Genomic DNA, 15076 nt, shown 5'->3' on the forward strand with positions numbered 1-15076 from the left:
TCAAGCTAACACCTTTGAAATCAAGCCGGGCACTATTCAGATGGTGCAGAATTCTGTTTCTTTTGGAGGAGCGGCAACTGAAGACCCCAACATGCACATAAGAAATTTTGTCGAGATCTGGAGCACTTTTAAGTATAATGGCGTGACTGATGAGGCTATCAAGTTGAGGCTTTTCCCATTCTCACTGAGGGATAAGGCTAAAGACTGGTTACATTCTGAACCAGCTGGGTCCATCACTACGTGGCAAGATCTTGCGCAAAAGTTTCTGGTGAAGTTTTATCCAATGGCAAAGACTGCTGCTATGAGGAGTGCTCTTACTCAGTTTGCGCAGCAACCTACAGAATCTATGTGCGAGGCTTGGGAACGCTACAAGGAAATGTTGAGAAAATGTCCACATCATGGAATGCCGGATTGGATGGTAATCACTGGTTTTTATAATGGTTTGGGGGCCCAATCTCGGCCCATGCTCGATGCAGCAGCTGGAGGAGCCTTATGGGCTAAAAGCTATACTGAGGCGTATAATCTTATAGAGACAATGGCTGCAAATGAGCATCAAAACCCAACTCAGAGGATGACGTCAGGCAAGGTCGCAGGTATTCTGGAAGTTGATGCAGCCACCGCTATTGCAGCCCAGCTCCAAGCACTATCAATGAAGGTTGATTCTCTGGCTACGTATGGAGTTAATCAAATAGCTATGGTTTGTGAGCTTTGTGCAGGTTCTCATGCTATGGATCAGTGTTCTCTTGTCAATGAATCTGTTCAGTATATGAATAATTATCAGCGACAACAGCAGCCTGTGCCAGCGACCTATCATCCTAATAACAGAAATCATCCGAATTTCAGCTGGGGGAATAATCAGAATGCTATTCAGCCAACATATCAGCAAGGAGTAAGTAAACAGTTTAACCCACCTGGATTCCAGCAACCACAGCAGTATGCTACAAGGCAATCATATCCTCAACAGGGAAGTGCAGCTGCACCTACTAGTGCTGATTTTGAGGAACTTAAGCTGTTGTGCAAGAGTCAGGCGGTTTCTATCAAGACCTTAGAAAATCAAATCGGTCAATTAGCCAATGCAGTGCTCAATCGTCAACCTGGCACTCTTCCCAGTGACACGGAAGTACCAGGCAGGAAGGAAGCTAAAGAGCAAGTCAAGGCTATTACCTTAAGGTCTGGAAAAGTAGCTGATGCTGAAAAGGCAAAAGAAGTCGAAGCTGAAGTTAGAGATGAAGAATCTAAGCAAAAGGAGAAAGTGGCGGAACCAAAGAAGACTACTGTTGAACACACTCTGCCTGAGGCTAATACAGGGGAGAAACAGCTCTATCCTCCACCACCTTTTCCTAAGAGATTGCAGCAACAAAAGCTGGATAGACAGTTCGGGAAGTTTCTGGAGGTGTTCAAGAAACTTCACATCAATATACCTTTCGCTGAGGCTCTGGAACAAATGCCTAGTTATGCGAAGTTTATGAAGACTATTCTTTCAAGGAAGGTGAAACTGGATGACCTTGAAACCGTTGCTCTCACGGAAGAATGCAGCGCGGTTCTGCAACAAAAGTTACCACCAAAACTGAAAGATCCAGGAAGCTTCACCATTCCTTGCACCATTGGCAATCTAACTTTTGACAAGTGCCTTTGTGATTTGGGAGCAAGCATTAATCTGATGCCCTTGTCGATCTTTAAAAAGCTGGATCTGCCTGATCCAAAACCCACATACATGTCGCTACAATTGGCGGACCGTTCCATTACTTACCCAAGGGGCATAGTTGAGGATGTGCTCGTCAAGGTGGATAAGCTCTTCTTTCCAGCAGATTTTGTTATTCTGGATTTTGAGGAAGATAAGAAGATTCCCATAATCTTGGGGAGGCCTTTCTTGGCTACTGGCCGTACCTTGATAGATGTGAAAAAAGGGGAACTTACTATGCGGGTCCAAGATCAGGATGTGACCTTCAACGTATTCAAGGCAATGAAATTCCCTACAGAAGATGAGGAGTGCTTAAAAGTGGATGTGATTGATTCCGCAGTTACTTCAGAACTCGAGCACATGCTAATGTCTGATGCATTGGAAAAGGCCTTAGTGGGGGAATTTGACAGTGATGATGAAGATAGCAACGAGCAATTACAATATCTGAACGCTTCTCCCTGGAAGCGAAAGCTGGACATACCATTTGAATCTCTTGGTACTTCTGACCTCAAGAACGCTGAAGGGAAGCTCAAACCATCAATAGAGGAGGCACCTACCTTAGAGCTCAAACCATTACCTGAACACTTGAGGTATGCTTTTTTAGGTGATTCATCTACGTTACCTGTTATTATTTTAGCTAACCTTTCAGGTAGTGAGGAAGACAAGCTCTTAAGAATTTTGAGAGAATTCAAATCGGCTATAGGATGGACCATAGAAGACATCAAGGGGATAAGTCCTTCATATTGTATGCATAAAATTCTGCTAGAGGAAGGTAGTAAGCCAACTGTGGAACATCAACGAAGACTGAATCCCATCATGAAGGAGGTGGTGAAGAAAGAAATTCTGAAATGGCTAGATGCAGGCATCATTTATCCTATTTCTGACAGCTCGTGGGTGAGCCCCGTACAATGTGTTCCTAAGAAAGGAGGTATCACTGTGGTCGCAAATGAAAAGAATGAGCTCATCCCTACTCGAACAGTTACAGGATGGAGAGTATGCATGGATTATAGGAAATTGAACAAAGCCACAAGAAAGGATCACTTTCCTCTTCCATTTATTGATCAAATGCTTGACAGATTGGCGGGACATGAGTATTTTTGTCTTCTGGATGGTTATTCCGGGTATAATCAGATTTGTATTGCACCAGAGGATCAGGAAAAGACTACCTTCACTTGTCCATTTGGCACATTTGCTTTTCGTAGAGTTTTGTTTGGGTTATGTGGCGCCCCGGCCACCTTTCAGAGATGTATGATGGCTATATTCTATGACATGATTGGAAATAACGTCGAAGTGTTCATGGATGACTTCTCCGTCTTTGGACACTCATATGATGAATGTTTGAATAATCTGCGCGCCGTACTCAAAAGATGCGTGGAAACTAATTTGGTGCTTAATTGGGAGAAATGTCATTTTATGGTGCGTGAAGGCATTATCCTTGGGCATAAGGTCTCTAGCAAGGGTCTGGAGGTGGACAAGGCCAAGGTGGGAGTCATTGAAAATCTTCCCCCACCCAATTCTGTGAAAGGAATCCGTAGTTTTCTTGGTCATGCGGGTTTTTATCGGCGATTCATCAAGGACTTTTCAAAGATATCTAAGCCATTGTGCAATTTGCTTGAGAAAGATGTGCCTTTCAAATTTGATGATGAATGTTTGGCAGCATTCGAGACTCTCAAGAAGAGTTTGATCACTGCACCAGTTATTACAGCACCAGATTGGACAGAACCGTTTGAGATGATGTGTGATGCGAGTGATTATGCGGTAGGTGCAGTTCTGGGACAGCGCAAGAAAAATCTCTTCCATGTGGTCTACTATGCGAGTAAGACTTTAAATGGTGCCCAATTGAACTACACCACTACTGAGAAGGAGCTTTTGGCTATAGTCTTTGGCTTTGAGAAATTTCGATCTTATCTGCTTGGTACGAAAGTAACAGTATTCACTGATCATGCAGCTATTTGCTATCTGGTTTCTAAGAAGGATTCGAAGCCGAGACTCATTCGTTGGGTGCTTTTACTTCAGGAATTTGAGTTAGAGATCAAAGATAGAAAAGGTACCGAGAATCAAGTAGCTGACCATCTCTCTAGGTTGGAGAATCCCGATTCTACTTCACAAGATAGGACGTTAATCAATGAATCTTTTCCGGATGAGCAGTTGTTTGCAATTCAGGAGGAAGAACCATGGTTTGCAGATATTGTAAACTATCTTGTCAGCAATATAATGCCTCTTAATTTGACATCCACGCAAAAGAAGAAGTTTTTGCATGAGGTGAAGTGGTATATGTGGGATGAACCATATTTGTTTAGACAGGGAGCTGACCAGATCATCAGGAGATGTATCCCGTTCTGTGAGACGGAGGGGATATTACGAGACTGCCATTCCACGGTTTATGGTGGACACTATGGAGGTGAGAAGACGGCAACTCGTATTCTGCAAGCAGGTTTTTTCTGGCCTACTTTGTTCAAGAATGCTCATCAGTTTGTTTTAAGTTGTGATCGTTGCCAAAGAGTGGGAAATTTGTCAAGGAAGGATGAGATGCCATTAAATGTGATGCTTGAAGTCGAGGTCTTTGATGTGTGGGGAATCGATTTCATGGGGCCTTTTATCTCATCTTGCAATAATCAGTACATCTTGCTGGCAGTCGATTATGTCTCAAAATGGGTCAAAGTTAAAGCTTTACCGACAAATGATGCAAAGGTAGTACTAAATTTTCTTCATAAGCAAATTTTCACAAGGTTTGGAACGCCTCGGGTAATCATAAGTGATGAAGGATCGCATTTTTGCAACCGTAAGTTCACTTCTATGATGCAGCGTTATAATGTGAATCATCGAGTAGCTACTGCCTATCATCCGCAAATAAATGGTCAAGCGGAAGTGTCTAACAGAGAGATAAAGCGCATTCTAGAGAAGGTTGTTTGTCCGTCAAGGAAGGATTGGTCTTTAAAGCTCGATGAAGCTGTTTGGGCTTACAGAACAACATACAAAACTCCACTTGGGATGTCACCGTTTCAGTTGGTGTACGGTAAGGGATGTCATCTACCGGCGGAGCTTGAGCATAAGGCCTACTGGGCATTGAAGAAATTGAACCTGGATTTAGATGCAGCTGGTAAGAAAAGAATGCTTCAGCTTAATGAACTTGATGAATTTCGACTTCAAGCGTACGAGAATAACAAAATGTATAAGGAAAAGGTGAAGAGGTGGCACGATAGGAAGCTACATCCTAAGTTATTTATGCCAGGGCAACAAGTTCTTTTATTCAACTCTCGGCTCTGACTTTTTCCTGGGAAGTTGAAATCAAGGTGGTCTGGACCTTTTATTGTCAAAACTGTGTTTCCACATGGAGCGGTGGAAATTTTTGAGAATGATTCGGACCAAGCATTCAAGGTTAACGGTCAGCGGTTGAAGCACTACTATGGGGACATGGCAAACCGAGAGGTGGTTAGTGCCATTTTGTTGACTACTTGAGAAAGGTACGGAATGTCAAGCTAATGACGAAAAAGAAGCGCTGCGTGGGAGGCAACCCATGAATTGTTGTTACAGGAACCCGTAGAAGTTAATAACCTATCCAAAAACACAAAAAAAATCAGAAAATAGGGGCTGAAATTTTTTTTTTCCAGAGACCCTCTGCGTGCCCGCGCAGCTATGCTGAGCGGCCGCGCAGGGGTCGAGTTCCAGAAAATTTTTTGCAGTTCAGAAAAAAAAAATACACAAAAAAAAGTTTTAGCCCATAAACCCACGAATTGTTCCCACTACCCCATCATTTTAACCCTTAATTCCCAAACCCTAATCTAATCCATACCCTATATATACATACACCTATCCTATATATCTCCCACAAAACTTCCTACACTTAAACCCTCTCACAAACATCAAAAATCAGTTCTTACACACTTCTATTCACGAATCAATGGCACCCAAGAGAGCACGCACTATTGACAGCAGCAGCACAGTTCCTACTACTGATTCTTCGAGGGGCACTGCTGCAAGGCCTCGTTTAACTGACAGAGCTGCGGAGGAGGAGTACACTAGGCTGTTGGGGAAGCCGATTCTGAAGGAGAGGGGGTTTTTACCATGAGGGAGGGATGGTGAGTTGTTGCCCATGATTGTAGAGAAGGGGTGGATAGCTTTTTGTGAGTCACCCGAAGCAGTACCGATGAGCGTTGTTCGCGAGTTCTACGCGAACGCGAAGGCTGAAAAGAATGGGTTTTCTGTAGTCCGTGGGCTGACGGTTGATTATCATCCTGCGGCGATTCGCCGTGTGATTGGACAGCGAGAGAGGAAGTCCGAGGAGGAGAACTGGAATGAAAAGACTGCTGAGGATTTTGACTTGGATTTAATTTGTACGACTCTCTGTCGACCGGGCACAGTTTGGAACCGCAGTCCAGCCAATAATGAGTATCGTCATTTTCCGGCGATCGCCATGAACAGGTATGCCCGTGCATGGAATGCATTTATATGTGCTAATATTTTGCCTTCTTCACATGCACACGAGGTCACAGTTGAGAGAGCACAGCTGTTGTGGGGAATTCTGAATGAGGAATACTATGTGGACCTTGGTGAGTTTATCTACCAAGGAATTCTGAAGTTTTTGAGGGGAGCAAAGCATATGAACATCCCTTATACATCCACGGTTACGAAGCTATGCCGAGCAGTGGGAGTGAACTGGCCGGCTCATGAGCAGTTGCAGTTGCCAGCAGCTCCGATAGATTCTGGCACTCTGAATGGGATGCAGGAGTGGACCGGTGGTGAGCCTGAGGAGCATGGGCTGGGTTATCGTCTTCCAGGAGGGCGTCCAGCACGAGGTGCTACTATGGCCAGGCCAGGGCATAGTGAGGCTGGTTCGTCGAGAGCTCAGGAGGGTGCTGGGATGGGTGATGCCCAGTATAGGAGGCTTTCACGGTGGATGGATGCCATGTATGAGACGCAGAGTAGGTTTGCTCAGGAGCTCACCCTTGCGTTAGGGACTGCTTTTCGAGGCCTTGGAGCTGATATCCAGTGGCCAGTTTTTGGTGAGGACTCTACATACCCGCCGCCTGATACTCCACCCGCTGAGGGTGATGATGATGATGACTCCGAGTAGGTATACCCTGTGTTCCTTTCTACTACTTTCACTGAGGACAGTGAAGATTTTTAGTTTGGGGGTGGTAGTTAAAGGAATACTGTGTGTGTGTCATTTAGTTGCATATTCATGATAGTTAGTTCATATAGTTGCATAATTTATGCCATATAGTTTTTTTTTATGAATGTCATGTAGCTCATGCATTTACTATGATCCCTTTTGCAATGATTTATCGACTGAATTGTGATATTGATGCGAGTGTAGTGATAGCATTAAAGTGATATTAAGTTGTGTAGGTTGATATGCATGCTAGAAACAATTGTAAGTCCACTAAGTCTTAAAGAATGCGTAAGGGCTAGATTGTTGTTATGATTTTGTTGTTTTCAAGGTCAATCTATTTATTATGCTTAGAATTCGATTATAGGTTCTTAGTGATAAAAACATGAAAAAGAAAATTTTTCATGGAGAAAAAAAAATATGGAAGTTGTTGCTAGTTGTGGCTAGGCGTCAAATGACTAGTAGCCGGCTCGCTTATGTTGCGAGTAGTCTAGGGATGGGTAAGATGGAGCGAAACTCACTTGCTCAGAAGTTAAAAAAAAAAAAAATTGCATAATTGATCAAGAGTGGGCTCTTTGGTATTCGAGTTATTAAGTTCTTAGGGGACTTTGTGCCTAGTGACCTAAGGCTTTTAGAGTCTGGGATCCGCTAACCTAACGCTCGTTACATGGATACCATTGTATAAGTCTTTTGTGGACCTCACTCATTGCACGGTCAAATAAGCATTTGAGTTGTAAATAAAAAGCACAATTCCGTAGTAAGCTCCAGAGTTCTTGTAGTGTTGTATATCACTTTGTGCCTAGAATTTTTATTCTTTGTATAATCGTAGGATTGCCTTGAGGATAGTCTAGTCATAAGTAATTGGTCTAGTTCCGAAGCATATCTGTTAAGTATTTGCACATACCATGTTTCTGGCTGTTTGTCCGGTTGCATGAGTTTATTGATCTTTAAATGTCTAACTGCATTCGTTGAGATGTGACAATTTGGTTGGTTAATTATAGTAAGGGGGATCGTTGCATTTTCATATAGATTGCATTCATGCATATTTTTATTTGTTTTGAGTCTGTGACGCTTGAGGACAAGCATCGATTTAAGTTTGGGGGTGTGATAAGTGGCATTTTATACCACTTAGAACGTCTTAAAATGGCTTAAATTGGTGTCTTGAAATCAAGTATTTTGTGTATTTAATGCGTTTTTCTAGTGTTTATGCATTTCAGGGTATTAGTTACATTTCGGGGGAGGAATCATCAAGAATAAGCCTTGGCATGTGTTCACCATTGCGAGAGGAAAGGAATGGGCAGATTACGGTGAAGAAACGGAGCAAGCTTGGAATTTTTCCAGTAGGGTCCTGCGCGCCCGCGCAGCAATGCTGAGCGGCCGCGCAGGGTCGGGGAAAAAGCTGAATTATTTTAGACTTCTACTTCTGTGTGGCTTCCAACTTCTATGTAATCTGAGTTTTATGGGACTATTATATAGGTAGATTTGAGACGTTTTCACAGAGAGTATTAAGGAGATTATGTTTTAGATTGTGTTTTACGCAAGAAGCGAAGGAGATAAGGAAGAAGACCGATTTAGCACACCGCAACGAAGAGGAAGCATATATTCTTGTGATTCTTGTTTTGTTGTAACGTTGGATGCTAGTTTTCTTGCTTTGACTTATTTACTCTTATGACGTACTCTATTTTAATATAATTAGTTTAGTTATTATTTTCTTGTGTTTGTTTATCATGATTTCATATGAACCCATGATGGTGATAAGTTCTATTATGGGCTAATCATGATCATGGGGTTTCAACGGATTTATTATGGAATTCTTTAGTTAATTGTTCAATACTTTAGTGTGTGATGATTGCATGATATCTAGTATTGGTTGCGCGTATTCCTCTTATGTGCGTCGCGAACATATAAGATAGGGTGTTAATCTCTTGTGAAGCGACGGTGGATCTAGAGATTTAGAACTTGCCATGCTAGCATAGGTTCATGTACGTTGTGCATGATTAGTGGGTAACTCTAACAGTTTTATTTGCCCTATGTAATCAAAAGGAATAACTTGTGCTTAAATCGTTGTGTTGTCAATTTCTGTAGACATATAGGAACTCAACATAATTGATGACTATTCAACTTCTATCTTAATTGTGGATGCTTGGTAGAATGGTATTAGTACAATGAAAGTTGGCTTTTATCAGTTTCGTGTTATTCGATTAATATCATCACTGTCACATGTTAAAGGTAATAATAATTGCTATAGAAGGAAGTAATAATGAAGTTGTGATCTCATGAGTGTTTTATTATTGATAATTTGAAGTGTTAGTTAAGTGGTTAATTAAGTAGTTAATTATAGTTAATATTTAATCAATAATTTCAAGTGTTATCTTAACATTGAGAAGTAATCATACATTGGTGAGTGAGTTTAATTAGATAATAACTTAGTCTGAGTCTCTGAGGGAACGAACTAGAAAGTATTCTATATTACTTGCGAACGCGTATACTTGCGTGAATATTAGTGCGTGTTTTCGCCCTAACAACCTCTACCCATTCCAGGGTTTCCTTGATCATCCTTTTCATCATCCTTCCCTTTCAGTGTCTTGTCAGTCTTGCATTTGGACTTAATTACTTTCTCCCCCTTTTTGGCATCAGCAGGTAGTAGAAGAGAGACAAGCAATTCCACTGAGGCTTGGATTTCAGTAAGTTGAGATTGCTGAGAAGCTTGATTTTTCAGAATATCATCAATCTGAGCTTGTTGTTTCTCTTGAGTCTTCTCAATATAAGCAATCCTGTCAATGGTAGGTTTGAAGAACTTTTTCTTATTAATCTTTTGAACTTGTTCCTGTTTGATGAATTCTTCCAGAATCTTGTGTAGCTCTGCATGAGTAGTTCAATGGAGACCTTGAAGATGTTTAGTACTCAATGTAGTGACTCTAAGCTGGGTTTTGAAATCATCAGAAATTAACATTTCATCAGCTTTTGTCAAGTGCTCAGCAAGATGCTTTGCAGTTGGAACACAGGAAACTGAGTTCCATTCCTTAGTCCACTCCTGTCCTGCAGGAGTTTCACTCCAAGGCACTGGTGCTTCTCTGGTAACAAACTTCTTAACAAGTTCAGATTTAAAAATAGTTTATTGAGAAGCATGTCCTGAAGGACCTGCTTCATCAGCATCTACATTTGGAGCAGCATCACCAGTATCTCCAGCATTTGCAGCATCAGAACTTACAGAATCAGTATCTTTTGATAAAACAACAGTATGAGTAGCAATGGAGGCTTCAGCATCCTCTAAGTGCTGATCTGGTTCTAAGTTCTGATCAACAGCCATATCCTGATGCTCACCTAAATTCTGATCATCAGCATCTAGATGCAGAGAAGGTGTAGTAGATAACTCTGGAGTTTGAACAGCATCAGTAACAGGTGTGGTTGATGGATTAGTTGCTGTTGGAGCTTCTAAGAGAATTACTTCAGGCACAACCAAGTTCTGGATATCAATATCAGCTCTTGTGCCTATATTAACAGGAGATACAGACTTTTGAGCAGGAGACACAGATGGTGTGTTGGCCTGTTCAGGAACAGCATCCTGAGTTCGAGTTGATGGAGAAGTAGTGACTTTAGCAGATTCCTTTTCTTGTGAGATCAGAGACTCCTGATCTCCTTTCTGAGCTGCTGCTTCTTCATCATCTGAAACTGGCCTTTTTGCCCTCTGTTTCTTGTATCTCTTTGTAGATATTGATTCCTTGGGAGTGTCAGGAACAGTCATTCTTCTAAGCCTCTTGAGAAGCCTAGATCCCCCAATTCCAGAATCTTTCTGAGAAGTCACTTTCTCAGCTTCTTTGACAACAGGTTCTGATGTTAAAACCTGTTCCTCACTGTCAGACTCATCTCTCAAAGCAATCCTCCTTCTCTTTTGAGGTGTTTGAGGAACAGTCTTTGTCCTCTTAGGTTTGGAAGATGAAGGCTTCACAGTAGGTGTTGAGAATGAGGGTTGAACTGTCTGTGAAGTGGAGAGATAGGATTTGATATATTGCCTGAGGGTTGGTTGAGTAGAATGAGTGGTATGTTCTGATGGTTGTTGTGGTGTATGGGAGGTGTTTGTTGGTTGGACATCAGGATAAACAGATCTAAAGGAATCAGGATCAGCATTTACTAAGATCTGCTTCACAAACTGAGGAATCTGTAAAGGTCTAACCACTGGTTTCTTAGTGTCAGCATTTACCAGGTCATTAAAGTATCATTTTGCAACCTTAAAAGGTGGAGTTAAGGAACTGACTAAGTGAGGTTCATCAGTACAAAAAGTATATATAAGTTGACAGAATCTAGCAAAGTAGACAACATTCCTATCCTCTGTCATCCTATCCCCAATAAAACCTATTATAGCAGTTGCAAAATCAAAATGAGTTTGGTTTATAATGGCATACCCGATGTGCTGACTCATTATGGGGATGGCATCAAAATTCGAACACTTGTTCCCAAAAGCTTTAGTGATGCAGTCGAAGAAGAAACTCCATTCCCTTCTGATATGAGCCCGTTTCAACTGCCCAAGCTTTGCCAAACTCTGTTCATACCCCAAACTGGCTATTAACTCCTGAAGAGCTGATTTCTCTGGAATTGAAAAAGTACATCCTTCTGGGAGATGTAGAGCCTTGCGTATTGTACCAGGAGTGACTGCATATGAAGAATCACCCACTTCGAAAATAATACTAGGAGTACCATTTGGACCACCATTATCAAAGTTTCCGGTCCTCCAAAGTGTCATAACTTTTTGGCTTGAGAATACTGAAGGTTGGGTCAATGCATACCCGATTTCACTGTGTGCAAGAAGGTCTTGCACAAAATGCAATTCAGACGGAGCTTCAGCATTATCAAGAATAACAGCATAATTATTTGGAACAAATTTAGCTCCATCAATGATTAAATCCTTAGGTGCCATGTAAGTAATCGAGAGGTTTAAGTGCCTGTTAGGTGTTTGATAGAATGTCTAGATGAAAAACCAACGTTAGAAGAAGAAAGAGAGTAAAAGAAAATAGAGAGAAAAAGTGTGAAAGGAAATAAAAGATTAAAAAATCCTCTCTCTGTCTTACTTATACTTTTTGAAAAAAAAATGTAACCGTTGGACACCTGTCAGACATGCAGTAAAAACGAATAGATAATGGGCACGAGAAAACAGTAATCATTACTTACCCACTTGCAGTTTTTTAAGGAAAAACCGTTCCACTTACCAAGTTATTCCATTAATCAAGGTGAAATAGTTTTAATTCAAAATTGAAATTGTTCCCACTTATTTAATTATTTTTTACTGCAACATCAATATTCAAAAAAAAATCAGAGTGAAAATGACCATAATAAATCAGATGAGCAAGTACTGATAAAATAAAATCAGAACTTAATTAGAACATAAATTATGGTCATCAGAATATGAATATGGATCAGGATTTATCAATGCATTACAAAATATCTCAGAGACAGGATCTTGAAACAAAAACAAATTTCATTAATATATCAAGATAATACATTCATGAAATTTAAATTACATCAGAACTTGTACAAGATTTCCCTAAGCTGCTAAACCTAACGTCAACAGCCTTTGTCCTAGCTCAAGAAGCAGGACAAGGCTGATGATGAAGAAAAACAGGAAGAAGAAAATAAATCATTTCTTCTTCCTACTCTCGACAAACAGAATATCGAGTCGTATGATTCGCTCTTGCTGGCGGAGAGCTTCCAGCCTTTCCTCCTCCAATCGCTCCAGATGGTGATGGTAGTCCATGTAGAAGAACAGGAGGTGGGTGAGTACCTCCTGGGGAACAGAGTCCCATATCTCATCAGGAATGGCAGTAACGTGCCATTCCTGCTGCCAATCGGCATAGCTCAGCTCCATGTTGAATGTTTCATAGTTCAAAAACATATTGTAATTGACCATGGTGTTTTTGATAGAAAAAGTATGAAGGTGAGTTTGTGATAAAAGAGGTGATGGGAAGGCTGATATGAAGTGGTTGTTTATATAGGCAAGAGAATGCCAGGAGACGTAAAGAAATTTAATGCTTATAGGTAGAATTAATTCTACCTCATCTCCCCAGACTTGGAAAAAGAAAAACAGTCATTGGAAAGAGAAAACATGGTTTAATGCGCACAAGAAGCAAGTAAAAGTTGACTGTTCATGTACGAGTACCACTATCCCTAACTATAGTGACTATTAATCTTCCACTTCAACATATTCTGGTTTAAACTGAGACTGTTGTCAAATTTTATCCACAAATAAGTCAAGTAAAGAATCAGACTGTAATATCAGAACTTAGACTTATATCAGAACTTAACAGTCATCAGAACATAATTTCCTAACTCGAAAAAGGAATGCCTATCTTAGTAAGTCCTCACATAAATTCTGATTTATATTCTTCAGAACTTAATCATCAGAACATGCAATCAGAAATTGTCCTCAGAATTTGTGCAATGTGACACAATGACTGTTCATCTAAAATAACATAGATCATGGCAGTGATTTTCATCATTCATATGGAGTGGTTAGTGTGCATTAAGCTAAATATCAGACAAAGAGTAAAGTCTGATTCACTTCAGTACATCTTAGAAATAAGGCATAACTAAAACTTTGCTAAAGAGCTGTCATTATTCTGAAACCTACTGTTGAATGAGTCCATGCTTGAGTCCACCTCAACTATTTTGTGCTAATTTTATGCATCTTTTTAAATTCCATTTTACAGTGGCTTCTCAGTGTAAGTGAGTCACGACTGGTTATCAGAATTTATGCTATTATCGGAGTATTTCTCCAGTAATCATAGAGTGTGAAAAGTCACCAAGAAAATATTTTGCTTTTCTAATGCATATTACTTAATACCAGCAATGCACTTGGGTCTTCCCTTCCACATTTTTACTCTAGATCTCAAAGGAGTACCTGATTTTTAATCCTTGTTTCTCTTTCTTTTTCTTTTGATAAGTGAGGTTTATCAGCACTTAGTACATTCAACAGATTTACTAGCATCAGAATTTAACAGACGAGTAGCATTATTCTAGTTTATGACTTCGTAATAAGATAGACAAAGTAAACTTAACTAAGCTCAATTATCAGAATTTGCTTGTGTCAATAGATTTCCACAGAAATAATTACTTCTTACATGGGATCCCTTGTTTATTGAAGACTACTAGGTCAGCATCTAGCACAGTTATCCTCATAGGATTGAATAGTTACCTAAACAGACATATCTCTATCAGAGTTTAGAAACATTGATCAAACAATAGTCAGTACTTATACATATTTTTCAATTAAGCACAGAATACACAAAGAGATTGAATTCTGTAAATACTGATCATAAAGTCTGATGTAACAGAACAAAACTAAGCAGATTTAGAGAAAGCACCTGAAATAATTCCAAGTTCATTTACCAATCTTGTAAAAGTAGCTTCACACAATGGTTTTGTGAAGATATCTGCTAGTTGTTGATCTGTTGGAATAAAGTGTAATTCCACTGTACCTTCATCTACATGTTCCCTGATGAAGTGGTACCTGATGCTGATGTGCTTTGTCATAGAGTGTTGAACTGGATTACCTGTCATAGCAATAGCACTTTGATTATCACAGTAAATAGGGATTTTGAAATATGTTAACCCATAATCCAGTAACTGATTCTTCATCCAAAGAATCTGTGCACAACAGCTTCCTGCAGCAATATATTCTGCTTCTGCAGTTGATGTGGAAATTGACTTTTGTTTCTTGCCAAACCAAGAAACCAATCTGCCTCCAAGAAATTGGCAGCTTCCACTTGTGCTTTTCCTGTCAATTTTGCAACCTGCAAAATCTGCATCTGAGTAACCTATTAGTTTAAAATCTGATTCTCTGGGATACCATAATCCCAGATCAGCTATTCCCTTAAGATACTTGAAAATTTTTTCACAGCTGTTAAGTGTGGTTCTCTTGGATCTGCTTGAAATCTTGCACAAAGACAGGTAGCATACATGATATCAGGTCTACTAGCAGTTAGATAAAGTAGAGAGCCAATCATACCTCTGTAATCAGTAATATCTACTAATTTATCAGTATCCTTATCCAGTTTTGTGGCAGTGGCCATGGGAGTGGATGTACTTGAACAATCTTGCATTCCAAATTTCTTCAGCAAGTTTCTGGTGTACTTAGTTTGACAAATAAAGGTGCCTTCTTCATTTTGCTTGACTTGAAGGCCCAGAATATAGCTAAGTTCCCCCATCATACTCATCTGATACCTTGACTGCATCACTTTGGCAAACTTCTTGCAAAGTCTGTCATATGTAGACCCAAAAATGATATCATCAAC

General features: G+C 40.3%; 1 non-coding gene across 1 annotated transcript; it reads right to left on the reverse strand.

Moving 5' to 3' along the window:
- Positions 1–298: 298 nt before the first annotated feature.
- On the reverse strand, positions 299–405 carry LOC141709505 (small nucleolar RNA R71). Its single transcript, XR_012570077.1, has one exon. It is a non-coding gene; the product is annotated as a small nucleolar RNA R71 (small nucleolar RNA).
- Positions 406–15076: the final 14671 nt, after the last annotated feature.

This window comes from Apium graveolens, chromosome 2 (assembly GCF_009905375.1).
Source record: "Apium graveolens cultivar Ventura chromosome 2, ASM990537v1, whole genome shotgun sequence".
Lineage (NCBI taxonomy): Eukaryota > Viridiplantae > Streptophyta > Magnoliopsida > Apiales > Apiaceae > Apium > Apium graveolens.